Here is a 20229-nt window from a genome sequence, read left to right as displayed (position 1 = left end):
TGTGAGGATTTTCAACAAAATGCACTGGTGACTTACAAGCCTCATGCATCTCCATATTCTAGATCTTGTAGCAACTTGTAACACTACACTTGGTTATTATCATGGAAATGGTCTTTTACATTTTGCTGGCCGTTCCTACTGATGCAACGGATAACCCAGTCCCGTAATTACGTAATTCCTTTGGTTCAGTTCCACATCATGTCATACGGGCCTTATCAACGGTTTGGATCAGTCACACGGTGAAGCTGCTCCGGTGAACTGATCACATGGACTTTGTATCCAGTATACCATCCAGAGTGCTCTGTGGTTCAGGCCAGTCTGACGCGTGCTGCATGAACGACACAGACGCAGAACAAACGATATCTTAGTATGATTCCGCACGTGAAAAGTCTCTAGATCGACCCACAGGCTGATCGATTATTTGCCGAACCGTCTAGTAAGGGTATACTCCTTCTTCGATTCCAGCAGGATTGTAGCTACTCATCATGAACATTGGATACTCAATACATGATTTGCACACGAGCTTAGCACACCCGATGCTCATAGTCGTGGACCATACCACCTGCATGTATTGGAATGTCTCGTCCTTTATGGATAGAATTCATCCAACAATACATCCATTTAGATTAAAACTCTCTGAATTGGCTTAATTAGTGGTGTTGTATGATTACATTAGCCTTTTTGTACAAACTACTCTCTCTTATATTATTTTAATGTTTCTCCACATAACAATATTACTTCTATATTTCATATTATACTTATCTTTGGTACATCTAGTCTTACAAATTCAAGTTGCTATTGGAAAGAGAGAAGCTGTGGAGTGTTGCCAATTCCACCATTGCATCTATATTTGGCTATTCTTTGTCCAACACTCAAACACATTCAACCTCAATCAATCTAGCTGCAACTCCTCAATACTTTACCACTACCGCATTTGCATTTACTATCAAGGACCTACAATTGAAGGCCATAAAGATTATTGTACCTATAATAAAAGACTTGATTCTTCATCATATTAACAACCTTTTAGATCTTACATAAATGTAGATAAAATTTAGGGATCCATACGATTTAAACTCTAAAAATTGTAGATTATTTCCAAAGTTACATTTCTACAACATACAAATGACAAAAAAAATGACTATTGAACAATATTTGAGAAATATAAATAATCTCATTAAATAACTTGTCAATATAAAGATCATTATTTTGGATGAAAAACTAATTGACATGCTACTATCAAAGACAAGAACTCAATAAAACAAATAAATAAGTGAGATTCTTTCAAAGAAATATGAAAATAAAAATAAAAAAGTATGTATATTAAAAATGAAATTGGAATGGCTATTGCATTCTATAGGACTTCAAAAAACGTGTTGACTTTGTATGACACGTATCTTAACTTGCAAAGCAAGTTTTCTATATGGATGCCACATAATTAGCTTGTTTCACAAGCTACCAACATATGTGGCACATGCTTAACTTGTTGATCCAATTTCTAATCTACTAATTAATTACAAATACATGTTAAGTCAAAATAGGATCTACAAGCTTCTAAAAAGCTTTTCTAGAGGGTAATATAAAATTAATCTATTTTTATCTTCTTTTTCTTATTCAAATTATCTAGGTAAGAATTATAATAGATATATATATCTATGACAAATATTCATAAGTTTTTTTTTAAAATTATAAAATAAGTATGTAAATGATCTCAAGCAAAGAAAATACGTCTTTCTTTAACAAATTCAAAAACCTACCTCTTCAAGAAGATGGAATATGATCCAAGAACAAAGTAAAAAAAAAATAATGAGAATGCTTTGGGAGCATAATACAAAGTCTTATATATATCAATAATTTAGCATATAAATATTCATGGATAATTCAACAATCAATCAAGAAGACACAATCATCTAAGTTTATGTTTCAATTATCCTAGTCAAAAGCCTAGACCTTCATATAATCAACCTTGAAATTATTCAATATTTGAGAAATTTGACAAGGATACTTAAATGAGTGCGACAAATCTTTTTATTAGATTGATACATAAGAACTTCAATGCTTCCACAACAAGGTCAAAGTATTCAAAACAAGTTTAAGATCTAGTATATAATATTGGCATCAAAATAAATTGACAAACTTAGCAAATATTACTTGTCAAGAGCATTCTATAGAAGATAATGGGATCTTAGTTGAAGTCTTTGAAATTTGCATAATAGAAGTATTAATTCTAAAAATACATAAAATTAATTAATTGATATAAGAATAAATATTTATATTATTAAAAATAATAAATTCTTAAAAAATATATCAATAGGCCTTAAATCTAGTATAATTACAACAAGAAAAAATTCTTGCCATCAATGAGTAAAGAACGGTAAAACTTGAAAAAAAAAGATTTAAATTGAATTTATTATATATTAAATATGATAAAAAAATCTTTTCTCAATTCATGAATTAGCCAATTCTAATTTACATGGATATATATTTGTAAGACATTGTATCAAATTGCATTATTTTTAGACCTTGAAGTTGTTGAAACTTTTAATAAGAAAATCCACAAAAGTTTATATTTACAAGTAGGAGAAAAAAATAAAAAAATCTATATAAACTTGACACAATGTCTTATGATTATATATCTATGCAAAAAAATAATATTTTAATTAATATAGCTACTACATTTCAAACAAATCTAACAAAATTATGGCATATAAAAATAGAAGATCTAAATTTTTAGTCTTTATACAATCTCTCTTATAAAAAAATGATTACAAAAATTCCAACTTTACCTCTTCTTTAATCACATTTTTAAGCTTGTATTTTGAAAAAATACCATCAACATCCAATATAAAAGATAAGTCTCACACTAACTACTCAACCACTTGAATTATTACACTCCAATCTATATGGACCTTTTCTAATAATTTTTTTATTTAATTATTACTACTTCATAATATTTGTTAATGACTATTTAAAGAGATCTTAAATATATTTTTTAATTAAAAATAAATAATTTATTTAATATATTTTAAAATTTTAAAATAATAATAATAAAAAAAAATCAAAGGATTTTTTATCTAAAAATAAATTGTGGGAGATAATATTTATTTGAAGACCTCAAGACTTATTTCTTAAATAATGGAATTAAGAAATAGCTTAAAATTTCAATGATATCACAACAAAATAAAATAGTAAAAAGAATAAATTAAAATCTATATGAAACAATAAAGATATTAAAATTTAAAGAAAAACTATTAATTTATCTTTGAAAAAAAGTTACTAAAGGTGTAAATTACATATCAAATCAAATTCTATACTGAGCTCTATTGTATTACTCATTTGAAACTCTTCTTAAATAAGAAATCATACATATTTTACTTTTGAATCTTTGATTGTTCTATGTATCTATATATAAAACATAGACATAAGTTACAACCAAAAGCTCAGCATAACATATTGGTGGGATATGATAATAAATCAAAAGCTTATTAGTGTTTCAACTATAACAACAATAAATTTTTAATTCCTAGGGGTGTTTATTTTGACAAAAATATAATTGGACTCCGAGAAGCAATTAATTTTCATTCAAACAATATTCTACAAAGTTTTTTTAATTCTTAAATTTGCTAATATCCTATATTATTGTCACCTCTGGAATCCATCTCTATATTGTAAATAAAAATTACACCCTCCTCTAATCCAACAACAAACAATCTATTGCAACTTGACTTTTTGATATATGCATAAGAATATAAACCTCAGCAAACAAAAAAATATGTACAAAAAAATTCAATAACACAATTTGTTTCAAGATATTTTTTTAAATTAAAAAAATAAAAAACCAAATTAAATGATTATATATTATATATAACTAAAAATGATTTAAAAATATATATGGCTATAATAGAAAAAAATATAAGAAGATAATATTTCTATAGATCAAGCCCTATAAAATCTAAACAACATATAACAATGCTACAAGAATTGGAATCTATAGAAAAAAATAAAACCTAAGACCTTGTATTACTACCTTTTGTCAAGGACATGAACTAAAAGATGATGCATAAATCAATAAAATTTGTGTCAAAGAAAGAGTTTCAAAATAGAAATAAAAAAGTATGTATATTAAAAAAAAACTAGAATGGCTTATGGCCAAAAGACAAGAAAATTTGAGACTCTTGAAACTACACTAGAAGCAAGAGATGAGTTGACAAGAATAAAGAGGGCTTCACTCTTCTCTCTATATATACTATCTAACTAGAGGCTATGTGGTAATATTCTATAGGACCTCCACTATGTGTTGACTTTGTAGGACACATGCTTTGACTTACAATGCAAGTTTTTCTACGTGTAGATGATATAGCTAGCTTGGTCTTGAAGCTAACAATATGTTTGATACATGGCCAACTTATTGACCACTTTTCTAAACCAAAAAGTCAATTATAGATACCTATAAAGTCAAAGAAGCATCTATAAAGCTTCAAAGAAGCTTAAATAAAAGATATTATAGAATTAACTTACTTTTAGCTACTTCTACTTATTTCTATCTATTTATATAAGTAATTATTGGCTTACATGTATATTTCCATGACATTACCCTCTGTCATGGACATACTCATATAAGCTAGTAATTACATATACAAGTAGGTAAAAGTAAGTTAATTCTATAGTATTTAATATGAAAGCTTCCTAGAAGCTTCATAGATGCTGCTTTGACTTCATAGGTGTCTTTAATTGACTTTTTGGATTAGAAACGTGGTCAACAAGTTGGCCATGTGCCACACATGTTGTTAGCTTGAAGATCAAGCTAACTATATGGCCCACATGTAGAAAAACTTGCCTTGTAAGTCAAGGCATGTGTCCTACAAAGTCAATACATATTGGAGGTCCTATAGAATGTCGCCACGTAGCCCCTAGTTAGATAGTATATATAGAGACAAGAGTGAAGCCTTCTTCACTCTTGTTAACTCCTTTCTTGCTTCTAGTCTAATTTCAAGGATCTCTAGTTTTCTTGTCTTTTGGCAATAGCCATTCTAGTTTCTCTTTCAATATACATATTTATTTATTTATATTTTGTTACCTTTCTTTGAGTGAAGGCTCACTTGTCTGGATTATTTTTTCATCGAGTTCTTGTCCTTGACAGATTGACAAGAGTACACCTACATTATCAGAGCTTTATCTAAACTTGATTAAGAGTAGATTACCCATTTTTCTTGATAAGATATAAGCATATTAGAAGTTACTGATTACCCTCTTCTAAACTGATATTGTCGGTAGTATTTTCTTTGTTCTCAAGTCCTCTCTTCTATTTGTCTTGAGCGATATTAGACATCTTCTCTTTTCTAAGTGTTATCATGGCAAAATTTGTTGAAATGAAGAATACAATGGCACAAATGCAAGAGCAATTGAGGGAGATAATGCTTGCGATGCATCAACTCAATTTACCACCACAAGGAGCAACAAGATTGGTAGGAAGTGAAGATATAGAAATGGTTGGAGCTGCTTCAACATCTGCACTAAACCATGTCCTTTCTCTTATGGTGGAATGTCCTTCCAGTGTTATAGAACTAAGAATCGTCCTACCCGAGAAATTTGATGGCACCGGATCCAAGTTTCCAGGATTTATCAATCAAGTGCAACTTGTGATTGAACTTCAATCCTAAAGCTATTCAACTCCAGGATCGCAAGTTAGATTCATTAGTATGCTTCTTTCAAGTTCAGCACTATCATGGTTTTCATCTTTTCTTGAACGACGAGATCCAATATTGGATAATTTAGAGGCTTTTTTGGTAGAGTTTTGATCCATGTATGAAAAACATGATGCAATTCGTCTTGCAACCAATAAGATCCGTATTTTACGATAAGACAATCAATCAGTTACGTTGTATGCTTTACAATTTCGACAACTTGCAATTGATATCAAGTGGGATGATGCTGTACTTATTAACCAATTTCTCTATGGATTACAATATGAGGTAAAAAAATTAATGCTCAACTTACCTGATCCTCAAACATTGAGTCAAGCAATTGACTTTGCTGTGAAGTGCGACAATCACCTTTTTGAATTCCGATTTGAGAATCGTACAAGTAGACCTCAACGTTACTATAATTTAATGGCAATACCAACACCTCTTCAACACATACATTCGGAAGTAGAGGATATGCAAATTGATGCAGTACGTTTCAAACCTCTTACTAAGTAAGAAAAGACTAGTCGTCCTCAAGAAGGATTATGTTTATATTGTGGAGAACCAAAGCACACTGCTCAACATTGTCCAAAGAAATGATGCAATCACAAAATGAGGAGTATGGCTGTGAAAGAAGACAATATGTTGGAAAACGAGTTTGTCCAGCTATAATAGGGACCGTGCGGCTGGAACCTTGCACAACATCTAGTAAAGGTCCTATTCTCTCCTCAGAGCCCTCTCCTTGTTTTATATTAAATGTTATTTTAGGACCTAAACATTACAAAGCCTCTGCCTTGTTAGATTCGGGAGCCTCAGCATATTTTTTAAATGAAGAATTTACTAAAAGACATAGCATAACTTTAATAAAGAAAACTAAACATGTTCATGTAGAAGTCATAGATGGTCGTCTGTTGTCTTCTGGAGATATTACTCATGAAACCCTTCCTATAGAAGTAATAATCAATGGTCATAATAGTTTTGTATTATTTAATATCATTAGATCTCCTTCTAATCCAGTCATTTTAGGTTTATTGTGGTTAGAAAAATACAACCCTCAAATAGATTGGATTTTCCAAACTCTTAATTTTTCTAAAAGTATAACTAATAGCGTAGTTAATCAAGTAGAGAGTCATAAGTCCAGTTCAATTAAACCCGTATTTATAGGTACAAAAGCTTTCTTGCATGCTGCTATGAAAGAATCACCATATATTATTTATGCCATACCTGTTTTTACTCGTGGAAAGACTTCAAGTGGTATTCCAAGCCAATATCAAGAATTTCAAGATGTATTCGAAAAAAAGAATATGGATACACTCCCGAAACATTGTCCCTATGATTGCTCAATTGACCTTCAAGAAGGAACACAACTGCCATTTGGACCAATCTATAGTTTATCACAAAATGAGTTGACTGAACTCAAGGAATATATTGAAGAAAATCTAGCCAAGAATTTCATACGCCATTCTAAATCTCCGGCAGGAGCTCCAATTCTATTTGTGAAGAAAAAAGATGGATCATTGCCGATGTGTATTGATTATTGAGGACTCAACAAGATTACCATCAAGAACAAGTATCCACTACCTTTAATATCTGGACTTTTTAATGAGCTGAATGAAGCTAAGATCTATACAAAAATAGATCTTCGGAGAGCATACAATCTAGTACGCATCAAAGAAAGAGATGAATGAAAGATTGCGTTTCGAATTAGGTATGGACATTTTGAATATAACGTCATGCCTTTTGGACTTATAAATGCACCAACAGCTTTTCAACATCTAATGAATGATGTTTTTCGAGAATTTTTGGACAATTTTGTGGTCTGTTATCTAGACGACATCTTGATCTATTCTAAGAATTCAGAAGAACATGAACTTCATATTCATCGTGTGTTACAAAAATTAAGAGATGCAGGACTCTATGCCAAGATAGAAAAGTATGTATTCCAAACTACTCAAGTCGATTTCTTAGGATATATTATTTTAAATGATGGACTTATGATGGATCCTAAGAAAGTTCAAACTATTATATATTGGAAGATCCCAAAAATAGTAAGAGATGTCCAATGTTTTTTGGAATTTGCCAACTACTATCGGATCTTCATCAAAGACTTCTCTCGAGTTACAGCTCCACTTACAGATTTGATTTATAAAGACAAACTCCAATGGAATCAAGAAGCGGAAGTTGCTTTTGAATCTTTGAAGACAGCGTTTGTTTCTGCACCAATCTTGTATCATGTTGATTTTTTCAAAGCATTCTTTATGGAAAAAGATGCATCAGACTTTGCTCTGGGTGTGGTTTTATCACAAATGGGAACAGATGAAAAATTTCATCCAGTAGCCTTTCATTCAAGAAAATTCTCAGCAACAGAAATCAATTATGAGATCCATGACAAAGAACTTTTTACAATTGTGGATTCTTTTCAAGAATGGCGTTATCGTATTACGTGCTTTCCTATTCAAGAACGCGCCGGGCGTCTGGCTGTAAAAGGTAGTATGGAGATTCACTAATATTCAAGCAGTCTATCGAGTTTTGACTGTTGGAATATAAACGACAGCAAGAATATACCGTAAATCTATACGGATGTCCTTCGACTGCTCGTCGAAGTCCTTTTTGTCCCAGCCGGTAGGTCTCTAGACGTTACAAAGAACCCCAAACAATCCAAACTGCTAATCTTCGATACTGCTTTATACTCACGATCTTGTATCCACTGACTGTCTCGTTAGATTAACCCAATAAATTTCATTCACTCTGCATACTCAATCCTATAGACATCTTTTTAATTCTTCATCATAGACGTAACTCGATTTCACAAAACAGTCAAGAGTAATCACACCCACTTCATTAAAATCTCGATTCACCAGTACAACACTGACTTCAGCAACGATTGCCTCAGTCTTCCCAAAACCCCTATGAAGAAAAAAAAAAAAACCCCCAATTCTCTGTCTTTTTTCCCCGCTCTGAAGCATGAAGCTAGCCCTCCGACCCTTCTTCCCAAAACCTATTCTCTCCCTTTAACCCTAATTCTTCCCTCTCTCAAACCCTAGCCTCTGAATTTCTTCAATCTTCCGTCTTGGATCCGGAATTGGCTCTGCCGTCAGAGCTTTCTCCTCCATTTTTACCTTTAAGAAATTCTTTTTACTGAAAGGACGTTCTCGAAACGGCACAAAGGACGAAACAGCCTGAAATGGAATCGGAGCCTCATACCCCGTAATCGGGACCACATTGAGTCGCCCGACCAATTCAGGTCTCATATTGGCTAAGAGGCCCGTAGTAACCTGGATGTTCCCGAAATTGGTCCGCATTGGGTTGTCTAACCAAGTCAGGTCTCATATTGGGTAAGAGGCCCGTAATAGGATCTGGATTGGATGTCTTGAAATTGGATCCAATTGGCTCTTCGAACTAGGCTCACCCATCGTTGAATTGGTCCTTTCTCTTTCTACTGACTCCCGTTATTGGAATCGAACGGAGCATTTCAGTATGCCCCGGCTAACTGTAACAGGCTGACTGAACCTAGCCTCTCAATATTAGCATTGGGATTGGTCGTTGCTCCCAATATTCAAGGTAACTGAATATTAATAAAAGTCCTATTTATATTTTCACAGTATACTCGTGTTATAACACAACATCCACCCCCTCTAAACCTGTGCATCCTCCGGTATGCACCAATTTATCCAATTATTGTTTGATTTAGAATATATTCTCTACGTCTTTGTCCGGTTCGTCTTCATCACCTTCATTATCCAAATCACTTTCAATCTCTTACTGCTTACCTAACTTGCGTAATCCTCCTTCAATATCATATAATCTTTTTCTTTCTTTTCTTTTAAAATCATCAACTTTTTTATACATAATATTTCCATTCTCCAAAATACCAATAAAAACTCGCATCAAAGGCACCTTCATCTCGCAAGAGTACCTCCTCTTTTGTACCTCCATAATCTCGTTTTACAGTGGTACCTTCCAAAAATCCTTAAATCCTTCAACAATCTTTGGCAATGGTTTCTCCCTCAACCTATCTCGATTCCGTTCATGGTTAGGAGGTACTGTTAGAAATTGTACAGCTTTCCTCCCATCTTCGCTCTGTACCCTTACATAAGCAGAACCATCGTCAAGTACTTTTGTTTCCATCCGTCTTGCTGTATTATAAGGTTGTCTTAAAATCAACGGATAAGACGTTGTATCTTGAACAAAGAAATGTTGCTCCGTCGCAACATCCCCAATCCAAATTTTGACATTTGGACAAGCTCCATATAATTCGCCCCGTGTGTTATTAGCTGCTCGTATTGCCCATCCATGTTCCATATCAATTGGCCATTTTTGCTTCTTATAAAGATCTTTAGACATGAGATTTCTTTCAGAACCATGGTCGACTAAAGCAACAATTGGTTCTTCTATATCTCCCACTTTCACCAATACCTCAGTAGTTGCTCTTGTCCAATACTTTCGAGTATAATGGCTCAAGGTTTCCATTTCCTTATCACTATAATCTTCGAAACGTACTCGTTGATTATACCCATTCTTTTCATTTGTTGGTTGCTTGTAACCAATATCAACCTCTTCTTCATCTTTATATATTTTTACATCAATAGCATGACTCATTCCAGTTTCGTCCATTAATTGCCTCTTTTGCTTAATGCTGTCAATGATAACATCATGAAACTCCTTCTTTGCAATTCTCAAAACTTCTTTCAATGTGAATTCCACCTTAGCATTTAATATATGTTCTTCCAACACCTCTTTCAAATTTGTTGCCACTTCAATGTTAGAAAGTAGCTTATAAGCAATTGATTTGTCCTTATCTTTTGTCTCCCTTATTTTTTCTTCCAATGATACTGAGGTATCCTTTACAAGCAATTCTTGTGAAGCTGCCTCCCGAGCCTTGTCTCCTCAAGTTTGCCTCTTAGAAGAATTTCCTTCTCTTGTATCATCAAAATTTCTTCGTTTCTTTTCTTCCATCAAAGCTTCATGTTGGCTCTTAGCAATATATGCATGAACTGAAAGAGACTCAACAAGATCCTCCCAACCTGTTGCACCTCGTATTATAGCTGCAGTCCTCAATAACGCTTCTCGAGGTAATTTCCCTTCTTGTATTGTAGAAATAGCAGAAGCCCAAAACTCACTAGTTTCTGTTCTTCCACCAAGGTCATCATCTACTCTAGCACCATAACTTGCACTTTCTCGTGCTGCTATTTCATGCTCTTTTAAGTAATCTTGAACCAATGCTTTCATTCCTCCCTTGCCGAAATTGGTTTGAAAAAGATCCTCCCTATCTTTTAATGCTATCTTCTTATCTTTTCAGCAAATAATTCCTTGCCGTATCATATTATTAAATTCATTGCAATCTTTTCTAGTGTGTGAAGCGTCATCACACCAAATACATCTTTGTACATATCCTTGTTTTGAAACATTCTTCGAATTGTTTGTAGAAGTATTCTCTTCAAGTCTTTCCAATTTGATTTGAAGATTTCGCATTCCTTGTATAATTTCTTCCATCCCCATATCTATTTTCTTTGATAAGGATGTCGAAGATTGAACTGTAGGCATTGTTGGTGGTGTTGTACGTACTGGAGCTTTGGGTGCTTGTACTGTTTTCGAAATATTGCTCCTATCTTTCCTCCTTTCTCTTTTTGTAAGCAACCCTACCACATCTTCAACGTTCTTCCACTTTGTTGTTAATCCTTCATCTTCTTCTTTGTCTTCAAGAAGGAGTTCTAATTTCCCTTGCAATTTTCCATCAGCAGCTTGAAGAAATAGATCAACTTTATTTGGCTCCAATGTTAATTTTTCTACCTTCGACAATTGACAGTACTGCCTCTCAAATTCCCTTAGTAGCTTTGTTGCTTGCAAATTCTTATTGGGCCATTGAATCCATTCCAGAAATAGCTTCTTAATAACACGATCAGTATCTTCCAAGAAATATTCTTCTTTCAATGCATGTGAAAAAACCTCCCATGAATTTCCATAACGATCCGTAATCGATATAATATGGTCTCTTATCTTCGGTATCATGGCAAGTCCAAATAATTCAACCATTTTCTTCTCAAAAATCCGATTTAATTCCATTTCATGAACATAACATCTTAAATACCTTGAAATATTCCTTCCATCAAATTGATCAATTTTATTGACCACTGCTTGTAATGCTTTGGTTGCCAAAGCTTCCTTTCGATCATTGCTTTGTTGTTGCTACATTGATAATGAGAAGGCCTGAAACATACTAGCAATAGATGGATCCATGTGCATACCTTGTCTTTTAGAAGACCCCCCACCAGAAACTCCTCCCAAAAATCCTTCAAAATTTTTATTTTCGTTTTCCATAAAATAAAAATAAAATCAAACAAAATCCAATACCTTCCACCTCAAGCTTTCACGTCGGGTTCACCACTTTTTTGTCATATTACGTGCTTTCTTGCTCGAGAACGCGCCGGGCGTCTGGCTGTAAAAGGTAGTATGGAGATTCACTAATATTCAAGCAGTCTATCGAGTTTTGACTGTTGGAATATAAACGACAGCAAGAATATATCGTAAATCTATACGGATGTCCTTCGACTGCTCGTCGAAGTCCTTTTTGTCCCAGCCGGTAGGTCTCTAGACGTTACAAAGAACCCCAAACAACCCAAACTGCTAATCTTCGATATCGCTTTATACTCACGATCTTGTATCCACTGACTGTCTCGTTAGATTAACCCAATAAATTTCATTCACTCCGCATACTCAATCCTATAGACACCCTTTTAATTCTTCATCATAGACGTAACTCGATTTCACAAAATAGTCAAGAGTAATCACACCCACTTCATTAAAATCCCGATTCACCAGTACAACATTGACTTCAGCAACGATTGCCTCAGTCTTCCCAAAACCCCTATGAAGAAAAAAAACCCCCCAATTCTCTGTCTTTTTTCTCCGCTCCGAAGCATGAAGCTAGCCCTCCGACCCTTCTTCCCAAAACCTATTCTCTCCCTTTAACCCTAATTCTTCCCTCTCTCAAACCCTAGCCTCTGAATTTCTTCAATCTTCCGTCTTGGATCTGGAATTGGCTCTGCCATCAGAGCTTTTCCCTCCATTTTTACCTTTAAGAAATTCTTTTTACCGAAAGGACGTTCCCGGAACGGCACAAAGGACGAAACAGCCTGAAACGGAATCGGAGCCTCATACCCCGTAATCGGGACCACATTGAGTCGCCCGACCAATTCAGGTCTCATATTAGCTAAGAGGCCCGTAGTAACCTGGATGTTCCCGAAATTGGTCCGCATTAGGTTGTCTAACCAAGTCAGGTCTCATATTGGGTAAGAGGCCCGTAATAGGATCTGGATTGGATGTCTTGAAATTGGATCCAATTGGCTCTTCGAACTAGGCTCACCCGTCATTGAATTGGTTCTTTCCCTTTCTGCTGACTCCCATTATTGGAATCGAATGGAGCATTTCAGTATGCCCCGACTAACTGTAACGGGCTGACTGAACCTAGCCTCTCAGTATTAGCATTGGGATTGGTCATTGCTCCCAATATTCAAGGTAACTGAACATTAATAAAAGTCCTCTTTCTTTATATTTTCACAGTATACTCGTGTTACAACACGACAGCATCATTATCTAGAAGGCGCTTCTAGTTCAGTCACCATGTATATGGATCACAAGAACCTCAAATACTTTATGTCAATATGCGTATTAAATCGTCATCAAGCTTGTTGGAGCATGTCTTTATCAAGTTTCGACTTTATCATCACTTATCGGCTAGAAAAACAATAAGGTTTGTCTGATGCCTTGTCTAGACGTTCTTATCTTGCACCAAAAGAAAGAGATGCAGCTTTTAAGTAATAAAGAATGGTTCTCTTGAAGCCGGAGCAATTTCATCTTCGAGCAATAAAATCAACATTGACTATTGATTTAACTTTTTTTAAGCAAGTCCAGTTAAGTATGTCTTCAAACCCTCTTGTTCATGATATCAAGAATAATTCTTCTAAATCTCATGATTCTTCTAAATTTGAATTCAAGAACAACCTACTCTATTTCGAAGGACGCCTATATGTTCCAGAAGGAGAAGCATATTTACATGTTCTTCAAGCTCATCACGACTTCCCAGCAGCAGGACATTTTAGATATAATAAGACTTTGGAGCTGATATCTAAGGATTTTTGGTAGCCTCAAATGTGGAAGGCAGTGAAAGATTTTTTACAATCATGTGATATTTGCTCAAGTTCAAAAACTCTTCGTTATCGACCTTTTCGACTTCTTCAGCCATTACCCATTCCAGAACAACCATGGTCTTCTGTTTCTATGGACTTCATCATGGATCTTCCAATCTCAGGTTCTTATGACTCTATATTCGTGATAGTAGATTGTTTTACCAAGATGGCACATTTTGTATCATGTACAAAATCTATCATAGGTGAAGAAACAGCCAAGCTCTTTCTTGACAATATCTATCGCTATCATGGATTACCCAAGGATATTATATCAGATAGGGGAACTCAATTTGTATCAAGATTTTGGCGGACTCTTTTCAAGATTCTAAAAGTGGATATAAAACTATCTTCGGCATTCCATTCTCAAACTGATGGACAAACGGAGCATGTTAATCAAGTTTTGGAGCAATATTTAAGATGTACTATTAACTACCAACAAGATGATTGGACAGCTCTTTTGCCATTGGCAGAGTTTGCTTACATTAATACGATACATTCTTCTACAAAACAAACACCTTTCTTTGCTAATTATGGTTATCATCCATGACTTGATACTTTTGACTTTTCAAAAGTTGATAATCTTGCTACGAAAGATTTGGTAATTCATTTATCAGAGCTATATGCAACGATAAAGGCGTAGTTAAAAGAGGTTCAAGAACAACAAAAAGTCAATGCAGATGTCTATCGAAAAGAACAATCACCATTCCTCTTGGATGATAAGATATAGCTACTTTATCGTAATATCAAGACCACTCGTCCTTGTGACAAGTTGGACTATCGAAGGTTGAGACCATTTTCTATTTCTGCCCAAATCAATTCAGTTGCATATCGTTTATATCTATCGGAGTCAATGAAAATCCATCCAATATTCCGCGTGTCTCTTCTTGAACCATACAAGAGAGTGGACATACCAAGAAGATGACAAGCTCCACCTCCTCCTATAGAAGTGGACAATAATGAAGAGTTTGAAGTAAAAGAAGTCTTAGATGCAAGGCGGCATCAAAATAAATTCGAATATCTTGTCCATTGGCATGGATATGGTATTAGTGAACGCACATGGGAGCCAATAAAAAATCTTCTAAATATAACAAAGGCGGTGGAGGCTTTTCATCGGTGACATCCATCAAAATTAAGATGAAAACCTTCTTTATAAAAGAAACAACATCTAGGCAAGACAACATTCCACTTTCAATCCTTATTCGTAGCTTCTTTGTAGTTGTGACATTCAAGAGATGGAGAATCAACAATCAGTGGATTCGACTCAAGAGCCTTCATTTGTTGACCTACCGAACGAGATATTACGATTGTCACAACCTTCAAGACGACGCAATCAAGATGAAGATCTTCAAGAACGACATGTTCTTCCTCGAATAGATGGCAAGATACAACGCGTTTGGTATCACGATTTGGGAGGGGACTCCCGATGTTTGGTATTTTTGCTAGAAGTAGGAACAATTCCTGATGGTGTTCCAAATGTTCTATTTGAAGGAAGTTATGAAGGCTTCAAGAATGATCAAATAAGTGGGTGGTCTTCCCGCCTTGGTATGAGATACTACCAATGGTTGAGAGGTCCTATCAATCATCTTTGAAGAGAACAAAGATCAGAGTATGTGGCAAATACAATTTGTCACATCATAGATTTCTTCAACATATGATGATTGTTCCTCGTTGAACTCGTCCCTAGAAGGGGGGATAATGTCACGGACATACTCATATAAGCTAGTAATTACATATACAAGTAGGTAAAAGTAAGTTAATTCTATAGTATTTAATATGGAAGCTTCTTAGAAGCTTCATAGATGCTACTTTGACTTCATAGGTGTCTTTAATTGACTTTTTGGATTAGAAACGTGGTCAACAAGTTGGCCATGTGCCACACATGTTGTTAGCTTGAAGATCAAGCTAACTATGTGGCCCACATGTAGAAAAACTTGCCTTGTAAGTTAAGGCATGTGTCCTACAAAGTCAACACATATTGGAGGTCCTATAGAACGTCGCCACGTAGCTCCTAGTTAGATAGTATATATAGAGACAAGAGTGAAGCCTTCTTCACTCTTGTCAATTCCTTTCTTGTTTCTAGTCTAGTTTCAAGGGTTTCTAATTTTCTTGTCTTTTGACAATAGCCATTCTTGTTTTTCTTTCAATATACATACTTATTTATTTATATTTTGTTACCTTTCTTTGAGTGAAGGCTCACTTGTCTGGATTATTTTTTCATCGAGTTCTTGTCCTTGACACCCCCCTTCTAGGTATAAGTTCCACGAAGAGCGGTCATTAGATGTTGAAAAAATCTATAATGTGACGAATTATATTTGCCACATATTCAAAACTTTGTTCTGTTTAAAGATGATTGATAGGGCCTCTCAATCATTGATAGTATCCCATACTAGGGCGAGAAGACCACCTTGTTATTTAATCATTGTTGAATCCTTCATAACTTCCTTCAAATAAAATATTTAGAACACAATGAGGAGTTGTTCCTACCTTTAATAAAATTACTAAATATTAGGAGTTTCTTCTAAGGTCGTGATACCAAATGTATTATATCTCTGCATCTATTCGAGGAAAAATATATTATTCTTGAAGATCTTCATCTCGACGGTGTTGTCTTGAAGATTGTGACAATCACAATATCTCATCTCACAAGTCAATAGATGAAGGCTCTTTAGTCGAATCTATTGATTGTTGATTCTCTATCTTCTTAACACCACAACTACAAAGAAGCTGCAAACAAAGATTGAAAGTAGAATGCCTAGATTTTGTTTCTTTTATAAGGAAGATTTTTATCTTGATTTTGATAGATGTCGTCGATGAAAAGCCTCCACTGCCTTTGTTATATTTAGAAGATTCTTTACTGACTCCCATGTATATTCACTAATATCATATCCACACCAATTGATAAGATATTTTAATTTATTTTGGTGATGTCTTGAATCTAGGACTCCTTCCACTTTGAACTCTTCATTATTATTTACTTATATAGGAGGAGGTGGAGCTTATCTTCTTCTTAGTATGTCCACTGTCTCGTATGGTTCAAGAAGAGATACATAGAATACTGGATGGATTTTCATTGACTCCGGTAGATATAAATAATATGCAATTAGATTGATTTGTGCAAAAATAGGAAATGGTCCAAGCCTATGATAGTCCAACTTGTTACAAAGATGAGTGGTCTTGATATTGTGACAAAGTAACCATATCTTGTAATCCATGTAGAATGGTGGTTGTTCCTTTCAATAGACATCTACATCAAATTTTTGTTATTCTTGAGCTTCTTTTAACTGCACCTTCATTGTTGCATATAGCTTTAATAAATGATTTGCCAAATCTTCCACCATAGGATTATCAGCTTTTGAAAAGTCAAAAGTATCAAGTCATGGATAATAACCATAATTGGCAAAGAAAGGTGTTTGTTTTATAGAAGAATGTACCGTCTTATTATAAGCAAACTCTGCCAATGGTAAAAGAATTATCCAATCATCTTGTTAGTAGTTGATAGTACATCTTAAATACTATTCCAAAACTTGATTAACATGCTCTGTTTGTCCATCAGTTTGAGGATGGAATATCAAAGATAGTTTTTTTTATCTACTTTTAAAATCTTGAAAAGAGTTCGCCAAAATCTTGATACAAACTAAGTTCTTTTATTGAATATAATATCTTTGAATAATCCATGATAGTGATAGATGTTGTCAAGAAAGAGTTTAGCTATTTCTTCACTTGTGATAGATTTTGTACATAATACAAAATGTACCATCTTAGTAAAACGATCTACTATCACAAATATAGAATCATAAGAATCTGAGATTGGAAGATCTATGATAAAATCCATAGAAACATAAGACCATGGATGTTTTGGAATATGTAATGGTTGAAGAAGTTCGTAAGATAGATGAAGAGGAGTATTTTATCTTGAATAAATATCGCATCATTGAGTAAAGTCTTTCATACTCTTCTACATTTATAGCAACCAAATTTTTTTGGATATAAGCTCCAAAGTTTTATTGTATCCAAAATATCTTGCTGCTGGAAAGTTGTGACGTGCTTGAAGAATATGTAATCATGCTTCTCATTTTAGAACATATAATCGACCTTCAAAATAGAGTAGGTTATTTTTAAACTTAAACTTAGAAGTATCTTGGGACTTAGAAGAAAGATTCTTGATATTGTGAAGAAGAGGATCAAAAGACATACTTAATTGGATTTGTTTTACAAAGGTAGAATCAACAGTCAATGTTGATTTCATTACTCAAAGATGAAAATGATGTGGCTTCAAGAAAATTATTCTTTGCTAATCAAAAGATGCATTTTTTTTTTTTAATACAAGATAAGAACGTCTAGAAAGGGCGTCTAAGAAACCTTATTATTTTTTGGGTCGATATATGATCTTGAAATCAAATCTTAATAAAAATATGCTCCAACGAGCTTGGCGATGATTTAAAACATGTGCTAACATGAAGTACTTGAAATTCTTGTAATTTGTATATATGATGACTAGATTAAAAGTACCTTCTAGATGATGAAGCTATTCTTGAAATGAATCCATTATTGCAAGAAGTTCTTTGTCGTGGATTTCATAATTAATCTTAGTTGCTGAAAAAAATTTGGAATGAAAAGCTATTGAGTGAAGTTTATCATCTTGGCTCATTTATGATAATACAAAATCCAAAGCAAAGTTTGATGCATCTGTTTCCATAAAAAAATGCCTAAAAAAAGTTGACGTGATACAAATTTGGTGCAGAAATAAAGATTGACTTTAAAGTTTCAAAAGATGCTTCAGCTTCTTTGCTCCACTTAAGTTTGTCTTTGCAAGTCAAATGTATAAGTGGAGCTGCAACTCAAGAGAAGACTTTGATGAACATTCAATAATAATTGGCATAGTCCAAAAAGCATTGGACATGTCTTAGCATTTTTAGAATCTTTCAATCCATAATCATTTGAACTTTCTTAAGATACATTATAAGTCCATCATTTGAAATGATATATCCTAAGAAGTTGGCTTGAGTAGTATAGAATATAGACTTTTCTATTTTGGTATATAATCTTGCATCTCTTAATTTTTGTAACACATGACAAACATAAAGTTCATATTCATTTGTGTTCTTAGAATAGATCAAGATATTGTCCAGATAACAAATAATAAAATCGTCTAAAAACTCTCGAAAAATATCATTCATTAGATGTTGAAAAGCTATTGGTGCATTTGTAAGTCCAAAAGGCATGATGTTGTATTCAAAATGCCCATACCTAGTTTGAAATGGAGTCTTCCATTCATCTCCTTCTTTAATACGTACTAGATTGTATGCTCTCCATAGATCTATTTTTGTATAAATCTTACCTTGATTCAGTTGATTAAGAAGTCTGGATATTAAAAGTAGAAGATACCTATTCTTGATGGTGATCTTGTTAAGTCCTTGATAATCAACACACATCTACAATGATCCATCTTTCTTCTTCACAAATAAGATTGGAGGTCTTATTGGTGATTTGGAATAGCATATGAAATTCTTGGCTAGATTCTCTTCAATATATTCTTTGAGTTGAACCAATTCATTTTGTGATAAACTATAGATTGGTCCAAATGGCAGTTGTGTACTTTTTTGAAGGTCGATTGAACAGTCATAGGGACAATATTTTGAAGAATATTCGCATTCTTCTTCTCAAATACATCTTGAAATTTTTGATATTGGTTGAGAATTCCACTTGAAGACTTTGCATCATTAGAAAGAAATATGGCATAAATGACACAATGTGATCCTTATTTTAGAACATGCAAGAAAGCTCTTACATCTACAAACATAGGTTTAATTGCACTAGACTTATGACTTTCTACTCGATTAATTTCACTCTTAATAATGCTTTTAGAGAAGTCAAGGATATAAGAAATCCAATCTATGTAAGGATTATACTTTTCTAATCATAATAAACCTAAAATGATTGGTTTAGAAAGACATCTAATTATATTAAAGATTATACAACTACCATAATCATTTATTGCTACATCTATAGGAAGTGTTTCATAAATAATATCTCCAAAAGACAACGGATGACTATCTATGACTTCTACATGAACAGCTTTGGTTTTTTGTACTAATGATATTTTATGATTTTTAACAAATTCTATGTCTACGAAAATAAGTTGAGGCTTCTAAATCTATCAAGACGAAGACTTTATAATTATTAGGTCTTAAATGCACATCTATTATAAAATAAAGAGAGGGTTCTAGGGAGAGGATAGGACCTTCATTAAAAATTATATAAGATTCTAATCGCACAATCTTTATTATAGTTGTACAAATTTGTTTTTTGATACATTATCTTCTTTGATAAATGTGCTCTTTATTTTGTAATTTTTTTGC

The sequence above is a fragment of the Physcomitrium patens genome, chromosome 14, assembly GCF_059467195.1.
Source record: "Physcomitrium patens ecotype Gransden chromosome 14, ASM5946719v1, whole genome shotgun sequence".
NCBI lineage: Eukaryota > Viridiplantae > Streptophyta > Bryopsida > Funariales > Funariaceae > Physcomitrium > Physcomitrium patens.
Note: the sequence above shows the minus strand (reverse complement) of the source record.